This window comes from Heloderma suspectum, chromosome 5 (assembly GCF_057233095.1).
Source record: "Heloderma suspectum isolate Gila_16-S chromosome 5, 16-S_ref, whole genome shotgun sequence".
In the NCBI taxonomy this organism is placed as follows: Eukaryota; Metazoa; Chordata; class Lepidosauria; order Squamata; family Helodermatidae; genus Heloderma; species Heloderma suspectum.
Window position 1 is genome coordinate 10151409 of NC_139462.1, and position 15591 is coordinate 10166999.

Consider the following 15591-nt stretch of genomic DNA (forward strand, 5'->3'; position numbering starts at 1 on the left):
AGTAACCTCCCTTGTGGACTAGGGATGTATGAAACTCACTTACCTTTTCGTGGAATCTTTCACAGTGGGGGGGGGGAGGCGCTCCGTCCCTCCCCCCAGAATCCTCGATGGGGGGGAGGTGATCCGGTCCTCCCCCCCTGGAATCCTCGATGGCCAGCTCTGCTCCGCGGCCAGGCCGCAGAGCAGCCGGCCAGGGCCATCCACAGCTGGATTTCCGGCCACAGATGGGCTGCTGAGGACGCAAATGGCGGCTGCTGTAGCTGCCGCCATTTACGTACGCTGGGATTTTTTTTCTTTTTTGGGGGCGGTTAGCTGTGATAGGCTACGTAAATTCTTACGTAGCCTATCATGGCTAACCCTCCCCTAAAAGAAAAAAAACCCCCAGCGTACATTCTTACGTAGCCTATCACGACTGCAAGGATGGCAATGGCGGCGGCAGCAGCTCGGCCATGGCCGGCCAGGAGACCAGCTACCGGAGCCTCCACTGCCAGAGCCGCTGCTGCCGCAACGGCCGCCGCCAGATCTGCTGGATCCGCCCCAGGTAAGTGCCATCCCGGGGGGATTCTGTGGGGGGCAGAAGGCCGTTCTGCTACGGATTCTGGGGGGCCGGATTCTCACTGGAATCTGTGGCAGAATTCTCTGCCATCCCTATTGTGGACTGTGGGAATGCTGTGGACATAATATACCTTGACTTCAGCAAAGCTTTCGACAAAGTGCCCCATGATATCCTGATGAGCAAACTAGCTCAAAGTGGGCTAGATGAAACAACGATCTGGTGGATCCACAGTTGGCTACAGAATCGGACTCAAAGAGTGCTTATCAATAGGATCTTCTCAAACTAGGGAGAGGTAACGAGAGGGGTACCGCAAGGCTCAGTCCTGGGCCCAGTGCTCTTCAACATTTTTATGGAGGAGGAGGTGCAGGGAATGCTGATCAAATTTGCAGATGACACCAAATTGGGCGGGATAACTAATAACCTTGAAGACAGAAACAAAAGTGATCTTGATAGGCTGGAGTGCTGGGCAGAAAGCAACAGAATGACATTTAATAGGGATAAATGCCAAGTTCTGCACCTAGGAAAAAGGAACCAAATGCACAGTTACAAGATGGGGGATACGTGGCTCAACAACACTACAAGTGAGAAGGATCTTGGAATTGTTGTAGATCACCAGCTGAATATGAGCCAACAATGTGATGTGGCTGCAAAAAAGGCCAATGCTATTTTGGGCTGCATTAATAGAAGCATAGTTTCCAAATCCCGGGAAATACTAGTTCCCCTGTACTCAGCACTGGTGAGGCCTCATCTGGAGTACTGTGTCCAGTTCTGGGCACCACATTTTAAGAAGGACAAACTGGAGATGGTTCAGAGGAGGGCAACAAAGATGATCAGAGGACTGGAAACAAAGCCCTATGAAGAGAGACTGAAAGAACTGGGTATGTTTAGCCTTGAGAAGAGAAGACTGAGGGGAGATGTGATAGCGCTCTTCAAGTACTTGAAAGGTTGTCCCAGAGAGGAAGGCCAGGATCTCTTCTCGATCGTCCCAGAGTGCAGGACATGGAATAATGGGCTCAAGTTCCAGGAAGCCAGATTCCGGCTGAATATCAGGAAAAACCTCCTGACTGTTAGAGCAATACAACAATGGCACCATTTCCCTTGGGAGGTGGTGGGCTCTCCCACATTGGAGGCGTTCAAGACGAGGCTGGACAGCCATCTGTCAGGCATGCTCTGACTTGGATTCCTGCATTGAGCAGGTAGGGATGTACGAAAGTTCCGCCACGGATCTCGGGAAGGCCGAATGCCAGTGCATTCGGCCCCCCGAAATTGGTGGCGGAACGGCCCCCCGCCCCCCCCGCCGGGACGGGACTTACCTTAGACGGATCTTCCTGGTGGCGGCAGCTCCGGCAGTGGCTCTGGCAGCGGTTCGGTGGCAGCGGCGGCCGGTCTTCCGACCAGCTGCCGCCGTCGCCATTTCCAGGTAAAAACAAACAAACAAACAAACAAACAAACAAAAAAAGTGATAGGCTACGTAAAGATTTACATAGCCTATCACGGCTAGATTTAAAAAAAACACCATGATAGGCTACGTAAATGTTTACGTAGCCTATCATGGCTGATTAAAAAACAAACAAACAAAAACGCGCGTACGCAAATGGTGGTGCCCATGGGCGCCGCCATTTGCATTCCTTATTTTGGCATGTCTTAGTCTACGTAAACATTTACGTAGACTAAGACGGCGAAAATAAGGAGAACGCAAATAGCGTAATGTCTATTTACAGCGTAATATTTATTTATAGCGTACTATTTATAGCGTAATACGCGCGTTTTTTTTTTTAATCAGCCGTGATAGGCTGATTTTTTAATCAGCCGTGATAGGCTACGTAAACATTTACGTAGCCTATCACGGCTGACTGCAGGGACGGCCACCGCCATTTGAGTCTCTGCTAGCCAGCGGCCGGATGTCCGGCTGCTGGCGGAACCGGCCGGCAGCTCTGCAGAATCCCTGTGGAGCACAGCCGGCCGGCCAGGATTCCGGGGGGGAAGGAACGGAGCGCCTCCCCCCCCGGCCAGAATTCCGGGGGGAGGGACGGAATGCCTCCCTCCCAGCATCAGCATAATCCGCGGAAAGGTAAGTACCTTTCGTACATCCCTATGAGCTGGTGGTTGGACTCGATGGCCTTGTAGGCCCCTTCCAACCCTACTATTCTATGTTTCTATGATACACACACACACACACACATGCACACATACATTTACTGTATATACACACACAGATACACACACACAGATAGACATACATTCATCTATATATATACAGAGATACACACACACACACACACACACACACACACACAGAAACTCTCACAATGTCCCACTCCTGGTCCACTTTCTCTGGTGCCTAGCTGTTTTTCTTATTTGCCCAAGCTTTTAATCAACAGTGATGCTGATTTTGTAAATTGTTGCTGTTAAGTTTTACAGTCATGGGGTTTTCCCATTATCATCTTTCTTTTTACACTATTTTATTTTGACTGTGTGGTATGTTGATTTGATGAGTTTGTTTGTATTGTTTTACTTTTTAAAATCTGAAAGCTGCATTGTGAATTTGTTTTTGTTTAACTTGAAGGTCAGAGTATAAGCAGCTTAAATAAATACATCTTCAGCAGAATTGTTTTTGTTGTTCTAGCAAGCCAATAGCTCTGTTTTTCAAAAGTTGTTTTATATTGTCTGGGTGCATGTGTTTAGGCACACAAATAGGTTTTTTTTAAAATGTAATGAATACATGTTCTAGGTGTGATCCTGGAAACCATATTAATTGCGTCATTGATCTAAAATCTTTCTAAGCAGGCTTTTACAGTAAAAGCCCTTGCAAGGTGGCTTCCACAAAAGAGATAAAATAGAAAACTACAATATCTCATTTCAATAAAATACAGAAAGCACACCCCTAGTGTTAAACTAGAAAACTAGTTTAAACAATTCACTGCACTCTATCAGGCCTTGGAGCCTTCCATCTGTCCAACGTCCTGCCAGCAAGCCGGAGGCCAGGAAGAAGATGGAGGCAGGAGGATGGAGGCGTTTACAGCCTGCCATTCCTCCAGTGTTGTTATTTTACATGAGGCAGGCCTGCAGCAGAACCGCATCCTTCTTTCTGCCTCCCCCCCATCCCATCCCCTTTTCTCCCTCGCCAACCTTCTTCCAAGGGCTCTGTTGCGAGGAGCCATGGCGGAGCTTTTCACAGCACTGGCAAGTGGTGGGGAAAGGCCCTGCTTGGATCTCCCCTCCCAAGGTTGTAGCTGTGTTCGTGGCTGTGTGTGTGTGTGTGCAAATCTATAATATCCTATGGCCCCCAGCATGCCCTCCCAGGAACACTAGGATTGCTCTGTTAATTAATTAACTAGGCTGGCAGATTGGAAGCCAGCTGAAGCTGGGGGCAAGCTAGGTCATTGACTCCAGCAACAAATGGGGCAGACTGAGAGAAGTCAGCCAGGCTACAAGTCTTTGCATTCCCGCATTTGCAGCCAAATGGCCATTCAGCATCACCTGACATCCCAGGCCCAGGAGGATGCAGGGAAGCTGTGGCCCAATTTCGGCCTGGACTCTCCTCCTCCAACCAGCAGGCCCTGGGGGCAGAAAGAGCCACCCAGCTCCTGATCGGCAAGTATAGTATGCATTGCTAGGTTTATTTCTTCATTTATTATACTTATATCCCCTAGGAACCCAAGGCAGCTTACATAACCCTCCTCTTCCTCCGCTCCATTTTATCCTCACAACAACAACACTGCAGGGTAGGTTAGGCTGGAAGTCAGTGACTGGACCAAAGTGACCCAGTGAGCTTCATGGCTGAGCGGGGACTTGAACCCAGGTCTCCCAAGCCCCAGTCCAATGCTTTAACCACTACACCACACTGGCTTGTCCTGAACTGGTTTGTACAGAACTATAGAACATAAAAAAATGTTTTTTTGTTTTTGTTTCTTTTTTGTTTTGTTTTAAAATCTACCTACAAACTACTAAGTGTTTTGGTAGACCGGCTTTGCGGTTTACAGCACTAAGAATTTTCTCTTGGGGTTGGATGGCTTTTTCCTCCCCTCAGCCACCTCTCTGAGAGCTGATGCATTTTCAGACAGTCTCCAGATGTAGAAATCTGTGTTATTCATGGATCATCAATGAGGATGGCTGAAGCAAAAATGGAATACACACACACACACACACACACACACACACACACACGGCTGACTGCCTATTTTAGATTGATCTCTTAATTAAAAAAGAGAATCCCCCAGCACTTCTGTCTAAGCCTCTGCATACTATCCCAAAAGCTTTTCCCTTTGTATCTGGGCACACATTATGTTTTTTGCAGTAGCTAGTTAATTGTGGATGAATTAACTTTATCCTTGGGGGCAAATGAAGTGACACTTTCTTAGTATTATGTGGTAGGTAGGTCCCATCGAGGGAACTACCTCTGTGCTCTGCTTATGGGAGGCCTTGAAGCTGATAAAACTCCTGTTACCTCTTGACCCAAGGATCACATGAATAAACCATACTGCCAATTTTTGATATCTAAGTCATAGATCCGCTCCAGGTTTCAGTCAGAACTGTTAAGGAGCTGACTGGCTCTGACTGAAACCCGGAGAGAATTTACTGACCCGCCGCCATTGGAGCCGCCAGCCTCCACTGTTCAGGACTGGGGCAGGGGAGGTATTAGTGGAGAGGATTCCGGCCATGTGGAGGCTATTACATGAAGGCATTTGTGGAGGCTATTACATGAAGGCATTTGGGGTGGGTTAGGGTATTTTAGAAAAATTTTTTTACTGTAGAATTTTATTGTTTGAAACTGTTTTATTATATACTTTGTACATCGCCCAGAGTGGCTGGGTGACCAGCCAGATGGGCGATTAATAAATTTAATAAATAAAAAAATAAAGAGAGCAAAATCTCACCTGTCTGGCAACACCAGGTGAAAAAGATATTTAGAGATCAACCATGCCATTAATGTCTCAAAGAGAATTTCCAAAGCAGATGGTGGAGCAGGGATTGAGGTGGGGGTTAGCCTCTCACCTGAAATGAAGGAAAGACACTTTTTCAGAGCAGAAACGGGATGTATCAGAGGAGCTGTGTAAATTTTCTTCTTGACAGAAGAGATATAAATGACTTCCAAAGGCCAGGAAAAAACATGAAAAGGAGAGAGAAAACCCCAGCTATTCCATCGCCTCGGACTGAACGAACACTTGTTCCTGTCCTCAACAGCCTCGTAGGCCAAGGCCTCTTTTCATTAGGGATGTCAGAGAATTCCGCCACGGATCTCGGTGAGGCCAAATGCCAGTGCATTTGGCCCCCTGAAATCCGTGGCGGAACGAAGCCCCACAGCCCCCCCACCACGTGAAATGGGCCTGAAACAGGGCATCTACCTGCTGTTGACTGTGCTAACTTGCGAATGGCGGCCGCGTCTGCAGCCGCCATTCGCTTCATCCATATAGCCGTGATAGGCTATGTAAATACTTACGTAGCCTATCATGGCTTAACTAAGGGAATGCAAATGGTGGCGGCTACAGCGGCCGCCATTTGCGTTCCCTTTTTTTTTTTTGCTGTTGTTTCACTTTTTAAAATCTGCGTACATTTTTAAATATTTACGTAGGCTATTATGGCAAAAAAAAAAAAGGGAATGCAAATGGTGGCCACTACAACATTTGCATTCCCTTTTTTGTTGTTGCTGTAATAGCCTACATAAATATTTACGTAGGCTAAAATGGCAAAAAAAGGGAACGCAAATGTGGCCGCTGTAGCTGCCACCATTTATGTCCGCTGTTTTTTGTTTTTTTTTTGCCGTGATAGGCTACGTAAATATTTACATAGCCTATCACAGCAAAATACAGGGACGCAAATGGCAGCAGCTATGGCCGCCGCCATTTGCCTCCCTGCAGGCTGCCCAGCGACCAGATGTCCGGCTGCAGGTGGCCCCGGCCGGTGGCTCTGCAGAATCTCCGTGGAGCGGAGCCGGCCGGAGAGAATTTTGGGGGGAGGGATGGAGCGCCTCCCCCCCACCATGAATGTCACCCTTCGAAAAGGTGACTTTCGTACATCAAAACATACACCCTACTTTTCATTAAGGTGACTTACCTAGGTAACTACCTAGGACAGCACATTTTCATGAATAGAAATATCGGCCGCGCTGATAGGTGGAAGTGAAGGGTGGCCACTTCCCTGCTGTGTAGGGTGGCCACTTGTGAATCACCAAAAAAGAGGACAGAAAAAGACACCAATTTGCATATGCTAATTGATATGTGCAGATTAAAATTTAGACATAACCATTATAATTTAAATTGAAGTACAGTATATCTTGATCACTGCAGACAGTGACTGTAGCCATGAAATTAAAAGAAGCTTGCTCCTTGGGAGGAAAGCTATGGCGATCCTAGAAAGCATAGTAAGAAGCAGAGACATCACCTTGCCGACAAAGGTTCATATAATCAAAGCTATGGTTTTCCCAGTAGTAACGTATGGCTGTGAGAGCTGGACTCTAAGGAAGGCTGTGCGCTGAAGAATTGATGCTTTCGAACTGTGGTGCTGGAGAAGACTCTTATGAGTCCCCTGGAATGCAAGGAGGTCAAATCAGTCCATCCTAAAGGAAATCAACCCTGAGTGCTCATTGGAAGGACAGATACTGAAGCTGAAGCTCAAATATTTTGGCCACTTAATGCGAAGAGAAAAGTCACTGGAAAAGATGCTGATGCTGGGAAAGATTGAAGGCAAAAGGAGAAGGGATGAGACGGCTAGATAGCATCACCGATGCAATGAATATGAACCTGAGCACGCTCCAGGAGAGAGTGGAGGACAGGAAGGCCTGGTGTGCTATGGCCCATGGGGTCACGAAGAGTCGGACATGACTTAACGACTGAACAACAACAGTATATCTCACTATTCTGTGGAAAGCTGTGACCAGGTGACCTGTGTGCCTTGCTTACTGAGCTGTCCAGGTGCTATTAATGGGTAACTTCAGAGCCGAGCATCCTCATAGAATCATAGAATCATAGAATCATAGAATAGTAGGGTTGGAAGGGGCCTACAAGGCCATCAAGTCCAACCCCCTGCTCAATGCAGGAATCCAAGTCAGAGCATCCCTGACAAATGGCTGTCCAGCCTCGTCTTGAAGGCCTCCAGTGTGGGAGAGCCCACCACCTCCCCAGGTAATTGGTTCCATTGTCGTATTGCTCTGACACTCAGGAAGTTTTTCCTGATGTTCAGCTGGAATCTGGCTTCCTGTAACTTGAGCCCATTATTCCGTGTCCTGCACTCTGGAATGATCAAGAAGAGATCCTGGCCTTCTTCTCTGTGACAACCTTTCAAGTACTTGAAGAGTGCTATCATATCTCCCCTCAGTCTTCTCTTCTCAAGGCTAAACATGCCCAGTTCTTTCAGTCTCTCTTCATAGGGCTTTGTTTCCAGTCCCCTGATCATTTTTGTTGCCCTCCTCTGAACCCTCTCCAGTTTGTCTGCATCCTTCTTAAAGTGTGGTGCCCAGAACTGGACACCTCCTTCTAAGGATGCTTTATCTCTAAACCAGACTTGGTTTGATTTGCCTGCTACAGCTAGGGATGGCGGAGAATTCCGCCATGGACTCCAGTGAGGCTGGATTCTTTAGAATCCGCCCCCCCCCGAGTCCATGGTGGAACGGACCCCTTACCTCCGCCACCCCATGAAGTTCGCCGCGGACGGACCCTACCTGCTGCCAGCCGGGTCCGGGTCCATCCGCTGAGTCTGCAGCTGCGTCCACTGCCAGTCTGCATCCGCAAATGGCGTCCGGCGTAGCGGACACCATTTGCATCCCTGCTCTTTTCATGATAGGCTACGTAAATATTTACATAGCCTATCATGGCAAAGAGCAGGGACACAAATGGCATAGTGGACGCAAATGGATTGCAAAGAACAGGAACGCAAATGGCGCCCGCTACGCTGGACGCCATTTGCGGACACAGACCAGCAGCGGAAGGAAGTCTGGCTGCTGACGGGCCCGGCCGGTGGCTCCGTGGACTTGCTGCAGAGCGGAGCCGGCCAGGGATGATTCTGGGGGGAGGGATGGATCACCTCCCTGCCCTTGTGGACCCCCAGGCAGAATGGTGAGTGGGGTTCGCACACCCCTAGCTACAGCTGAATGGCAATACTTGCAACTGAAATGTTTATTAGAATTTAGATTCAGTCCCGCTGCTTTCACAGCCTCAGAGTCCCCTTTGCTTTTGGAAACACTTATTGAAGCCGATCAGGTATAATCACCCACGATCCATGTTTATAAATATTACCAGTGAATAAATATGATACACAGGGTCTTAAGTAGGAATGGAACAGGGAACTCGATCGTCCTATTTTGCCTAATCAATGGATCACTGCTTTGCCATATGCATCTGACATGTCTGTGGATCTTTATTTATGTCTTATTCAGCAAAAACTCTTGTTTCAGGTCTATTGGACACCACAATGTCTCTTTAATAAAGGTTTGTCTAACACAGCCAATTGTTGGAGATATAATACAGCTAATGCTGTTTTTAATCATATGTTCTGGAAATGTCCAACACTTGCCTCCTTTTGGGATAAACTTTGTATTGGAACACACTTTAATATTTACTGATGTCATGTTCTTTTAAATTATTTACCTGCTCCTTGGAATTTAACACATGTTCAGCATAAATGGACTTTTTGTGCCCTTTTGACCACTAAAAGATTGATAATACAATACTGGGAGGATAAATGCTCACCTTCTATAATGTAATGGACTGAAGACATAACAACACTAGCACATTCAAAGGAGTGGTATACCGGTGGCATTCACAAATGGACCTATATATGGATATTTGGTCTGCTTTTATTGAAGTTTATGCATAATCTATTTTTTTCTTTTTTAGAATGTTGTAATAACTGAAACTGAAACCTTCAAAGCATGTAGTTATATTAGTGATTTTTTCCTTTTTAAATTTTCTGTTCTTCCTGTTTTGTTTGTTTTGTTTTGTTGAAACTCACAATAAAAAATTGATTCTAAAAATCTCTAAAGCAGACTTGGACTGGACAACTCTTCAAATAGAGGATGACTTAACTAGAGGACCATCCTCTGGCTAGGGACAGCATGGGTGTTTGTCTCGGTCTGGGGTTCCAGTGGACTGCCCATGCCCCCTGAGCTGCTTCCACCTAGGGATGTCAGAGAATTTTGCCACGAATCTCGGGGAGGCCGAATGCCAGCGCATTCGGCCCCCCGAAATCGGTGGCGAAACGGTCTGCCCCCCCTGTCCCCCCCGGGACGGGACTTACCTTTGGCGAATCTTCCTGGCAGCGGCGGCTCCGGCGGTGGCTCCGGCGGCGGCGGCTGCGACGGCCGGTCTTCTGACCGGCTGCCGCCGCCGCCATTTCCAAGTTAAAACAAACAAACAAACAAACAAACGTGATAGGCTACGTAAAGATTTACGTAGCCTATCACGGCTAAATTTTAAAAAACACCGTGATAGGCTACGTAAATGTTTACGTAGCCTATCACGGCTGAGTAAAAAACAACAACAATGCGCGTACGCAAATGGCGGCACCCATGGGCACCGCCATTTGTGTTCCTTATTTTGGCACGACTTAGTCTATGTAAACATTTACGTAGACTATGGCAAAAATAAGGGAAACGCACATAGCGTAGCGTCTACACTATTTGTGTTCCCCTTATTTTCGCCGTAGTCTACGTAAATGTTTACGTAGACTAAGACGTGCCAAAATAACGCAAATGGCGGCGCCCATGGGTGCCGCCATTTGCATACGCGCGTGTTTTTTTTTTACTCAGCTGTGATAGGCTACGTAAACATTTACGTAGCCTATCACGGCTGACTGCAGGGATGCAAACGGCGGCGGCTACAGCCGCTGCCATTTGCGGAGCCGGCCGGCCAGGATTCGGGAGGGGGAGGGATGGAGCGCCTCCCCCCTGGCCAGAATTTCGGGGGGAGGGACGGAGCGCCTCCCCTCCACCGCGAATCACACTGGAGAAAAGGTAAGTGACTTTCGTACATCCCTACTTCCACTAAGCCCCTGCCCCCGTTCAACCACCCCTATGCTCACTGAGCTGCTTGCAATTGCCCCCGCAGCAATTGCCATGTTTTGAAAAAACATGGCGATCACAATATTGTGCACATAGACTTATATGCAAAATGGCACCCTGAAGCTTGCATATATGGGCAATTCATGGTGCCATTTTGCATGTAAATCTATGTGTGCATTTTTCGCACATAGACCTATAAGCAAAATGGTTTATCTGGGATTCCTACATCATCTGGTTAAACTTTGGGTATCTTACCAACATGTTTGCTTCTTCCAGGCATGCATCAGCTATGTTCTACATATCCTTTATTCTCTTAGCTTCTTGAGAACCTGGGTAAGTTATTAATGCAGGAAGGTAGAGATTTTATGGTGCCAACAGATTAGAGGGATATTCCTTTGCCAGTCAGTCCTTGGGGTATCTGCTTCTGTTGCTCAGGAATGACATAGGATGAAGGACTAGATGCAACACACAAGCAGGGAAAGGCCAGCCAAAAGTCAAGAGTTCTCACTAGGGGAGGAGAAACAGGCAAGTTGTGGGCAATCCAGCCATTTACTTTGTCCATCTCAAAAGAAATAGGATGCAGAAGGCCTTATTGTGACCACAGTATGGTTTTTGGTATCTAGACACTCTGTTTTCATGATTTTAATTGTTAGATACTGAGGGTTAGATACAGAAGGTCATTTGGATACAGAGATTGTTGGATAAAGAGGGGCATTTCATTGTCAAATACAGAGGAGCTCTTGAATCTAATTGTTAGACACAAGAGAGGCATTTCCCTATCTGGCTACTTGTGTTGAAGTAGAAACAAGGTCACTGGTAATGTAGATTGTACTGTTATCACTAGAGAACACATCAATTTATTCCATCCATCAAAGTGGTGAACAACAGCATGTCTGATTTGGCATTCCTGCAAAATTTGCTGTCATCCGTGGGGATTTTGCTTCCAGTCAGAACATCAGAGCGGCAACGAAATATGGATGAATTCCATCCATAAAAAGTGTTCTACTAATGAGGGACAGAGCTTGCAAACTATGAACCATACATACAAATCTTGAAAGGCGTCCAGTGGGTCTAGTTGTCTAGGATGAAGCATGGTGCATGCGTGTGTTGAAGCAGCATTTATGAGCACAATCTGGATTCCCAAGATATGTCTCCAAGCAGGGCTGGCCCAAGACATTTTGCTGCTTGAGGCAAAGGTTACATGCACAAACGCCAACTGGACTGGTAGCTGAATCCTTCTGCAGTACTGGCAATGGGACAGCCACTACACCAAATGCAGGCCACAGAGGGCCCTGAACTATCTCCTCTAATACCTTGCTGCTGCCTCCCAACATCTGCTACCTGAGATGAGCGCCCCATTCTGCCTCATAGTAGGGCTGGCCCTGTGTCCATGTGTAACCCACTGGTATATTTCCCTTTATGAATTCTGGAGGGGGCGGATATTCCTGCACATGCTCAGTAAGGGAGTGAGATAAGGAGTGGGCACCATTATGGGCAGTTATGTCAATGCAGTGTGGAAGAAGCTTGCTTTCTCCTCTCTGTAAGGCTCTGAACCCTTGAGACAGGTTAGTAAAATATTTTAATTTTTTTAAATAATCATGATTTTCACAAACACTATGAGCTCCTTGTCTGTTTAAGTTCTTTTATATTATACAAAGGGCTGTTTGTAAAGTTCGTTCCTGTGTTACTAGACTCTGATCCACTTTGAGAAGACCGCTGCGGAGCTGAGGTGAAATGAGAAGAGGCTATTTTCCCCCTTAGGCCAGCAGAAAACTCAAACTTCAGGGAGACGTTTTGTTGTGGACCCAATCTGGAAGACAGAACTTTGGGAGGACTATGCTCTGTTGTATTGTTTTGTGATATGTGAATTGTTATTTATGATAAATTCTTATATGTGCACTATTATTGTTGATAATTAAGAAATTAAATATGTTAATTGTCCCTGTGTAAAGCCTTTGCTGTGAGGCCCTTTAGAGACTCTGTAGAAAGTGTTACACAGGCACCCTCACAAATTCAAGTGCTGTTGGAGGATCCCCCTAGGAGAGCCTAATTTAGTGAGTCATCTAGGATTGCCAGCTCTTGAAATTAAAAAAAAAGTACACGGTGTCTGGGCAAGACCTGGAAGTGCATTTCTGTGGCTCACAGGGTGAAGGCCAGAGTGTTCCTGCGGGCAGAGTCAGAGGAGGGCTTTTTTAAAATGTGGATCTAGGAGAGAAGTTCAGTGGTTTCTTGTAAGTCCAGGGAACAGAGCCCAGCACAAAAATGTATCTATTCACTAAGGCAGACTTCTTCCACCTGAGCCCTCCAGATGTGTTGGGCAACAACTCCCATAATCCCCCAGCCAGCTGTGCTGAAGGGGAAAGTTGTCATAACCAATTTCTTCTTTTGGAAACAGGCCGCAGTGTGTAAAACCTGTCTAGGCTCTCCGTTTCTTCCTTTTCTGGTTGGTTATCTCCTATTCGTTACAGTGGGGCCTCCAGTATGGATTTCATTGCCTCACTCTCTCGTTGCTTCCTTCCTTCCTCCCGACCTGGAAAAATCACCTGGCACGCTTCTCCTTTGGGTGTGCACATTTTGCTGTCAACCAAGGCAGGGTGTTGGCTCATGCCGCTCATGTCAGGCGACAGTTCTGAAGCGGGCCACCTACAACCAGAATTAAATTTGCCTTCACACACATTTGTCCCTGCTACATCTTGCAAATTGTTTCATGAAAGATAGAGGTGCTGGAGGATCTGACAAGGTGTCATGATGCATTGATTGCCATGTCAAGTTATAACAAGTGTGTTGTGAAAAGGACTTTGGTCGCCACTCAGACATATTTCTTATAAACATCCTTGACCTCAGAGATGAATAGAAATAAATCTCTTATCCTTCTCATATTTGCATTTGTGTAGGGGAGGGATTGAATCACTGATCTATCTATATCTATCTATCTATCTATCTATCTATCTATCTATCTATCTATCTATTATCATCTATCTATCCAGAGGCAGAGCCCAACACAAAATCTGTTAATTTAGTAGCTTCCTTGTCCCTAAGGAGGAGACGAGTGAAATAGCACCCTCCTGTTCATGTTCTCCAGCAACGTATGCATCATGGTTTCGGGTTCTGCCTCCAGCCCCTGTGCGTCCAATAGAACATATGTAGAGAGCTACCATGCAGTTGCATGCACAGAGAACTCTTCCTGTGTGATCAGGAACCCCAAACCCTGAATCCCAACCCTTGTGTGAAGTGGCACAGCCCAGATGCAGGCTTGCCTTTTCAGTGAAAACTAGGCAGGAGGTGCAAATCTGAATCCTCTTTTGTTCACTTTTTCAGTGAGGCATTCCCTCTTTTTTGGTGATGACAAACATATGTGCGTATTCTCCAACAATAAAGGGGTTGATTGCTCTATGGCATTTCAACCTCCCGTCGTCGTTATTATTATTATTATTATTATTATTATTATTATTATTATTATTATTTTAGAGCAGTCTTCTTCCGACCACCTCAAGTATGCCTCTCTGCCTCTGCCTCTCTCTCTGCCTCTGCCTGGTTGTTTGCATTACTGATGTGCTGGCTGCTGTGATCTGGGCTACTGGAGGAGGCTTCAGAGGTGGGAGTCGGGAGGGAGACCTGCTGCTCATCAGCTGAATGGTGGTTGTGGCGGGAGGGGCGGAGAGGAGAATGCATAAGCAATCAGCCAATTAGCTGCGATGGAGGAGGAGCCTAAGAGGCAAAGAGCAATATGATTGGGTGCCTGCAGTGGTGCATTGCGCATTTGCTGAGGGGAAATTGAATGCATGGGGAAGAGAGAGAGAGAGAGAGAGAGAGAGAGATGTGGATTTGCACTGGGAGATTTTGCAGCACTGAGTGGAGCAGAGCGCTCTCTCAGTGACGAGACAAAGACCCATCCCAATTAGCGATGTTGCGGATGCCCAACTGGGTCCAGGAGTCCATCGCCCCCCCACCGCCTGCAACCCCCAGACCGTACCTGCTGAGCCCCTGCCCTTGCTTGCACCTGCTCTCCCGGACTCACCGCAACCTGTCCGGCGAGCGCCCACCATTTTGCCACCTTTTTTAAGGGAAAAAAGGGAATTTTGGGCCTGGGAAAGCTTAATATGCACAATATTAGAGGCATTATGCTGCCAATATTTCTTTTTCCCATAAAGAAAAGAAAGCAGCAAAAAAGTGGGGCAAACAGGGGCGGTGCTTCAGCAAGCACCTGGAGAACCCTAGCTGGGATGTGTTCACACATCCCTAATCCCAATCCACAGACCAAGTGAACCTGTCAGAATTTGCCTCTCTGGTTACTTGGTGACTGACTTCTGAGGCCTTGCTTGAATGACATGGACGGGGATGGGGAGGAGAGGCCTGCAAAGGACTCCAGCCAAGTGTGGTGCAGAGCACTGATGCTTGTCTGGGGGAGGGTGGTGGGGGAGAAGAGGACAGCCCCTCCCCATGACCCAAGAACGGCGCCTCAAGTAGCCTTGGCAATGATGCCTACAGCCAAAACGGCTCCTGTATGAAAAATAGTAATGATCACTGCACTGGTGGATTCACTGGAAGGGCACTGCAGTAATCAGGCCTCGAATCAAGTTGGCCTAGCACCACCTCCCCTGCCCCTTCAGTTGCAAGCCCACCTTCCCCTAACTTGTCGCTCATGGAGAAGGGAAGTCAATGGAATGTGCAGAAAAAGAGAAATCTGTTGCTTGAGCCCCCTTCCAAGACCACACGGGCCCCCTTGATTTGCCGAGCCACTTCCTCAATGCTGTGGCAGAGTTTGTGGCTCAAAACCCCCCTCAGTAAATCTATATATGGGTCTTTTGGGACACTTAAAAATGCATATTCCAATGCAAATTTCCACACAGATTTTCTTTCTTTTTTACTTGCAGAATGGTGCAGAAATACAATGGAACAGATTTATGGGGGAACGTATTCAAAAGTCAGATAGACTGGAAATAATACTGATTTACTAAACCCTAATTTCTGATATCCCCTTCATAGATCACTGCCTTGTTGTGGCGAAGGGGCTTGTGTAACTCAGTGAAGCCATAAGCTA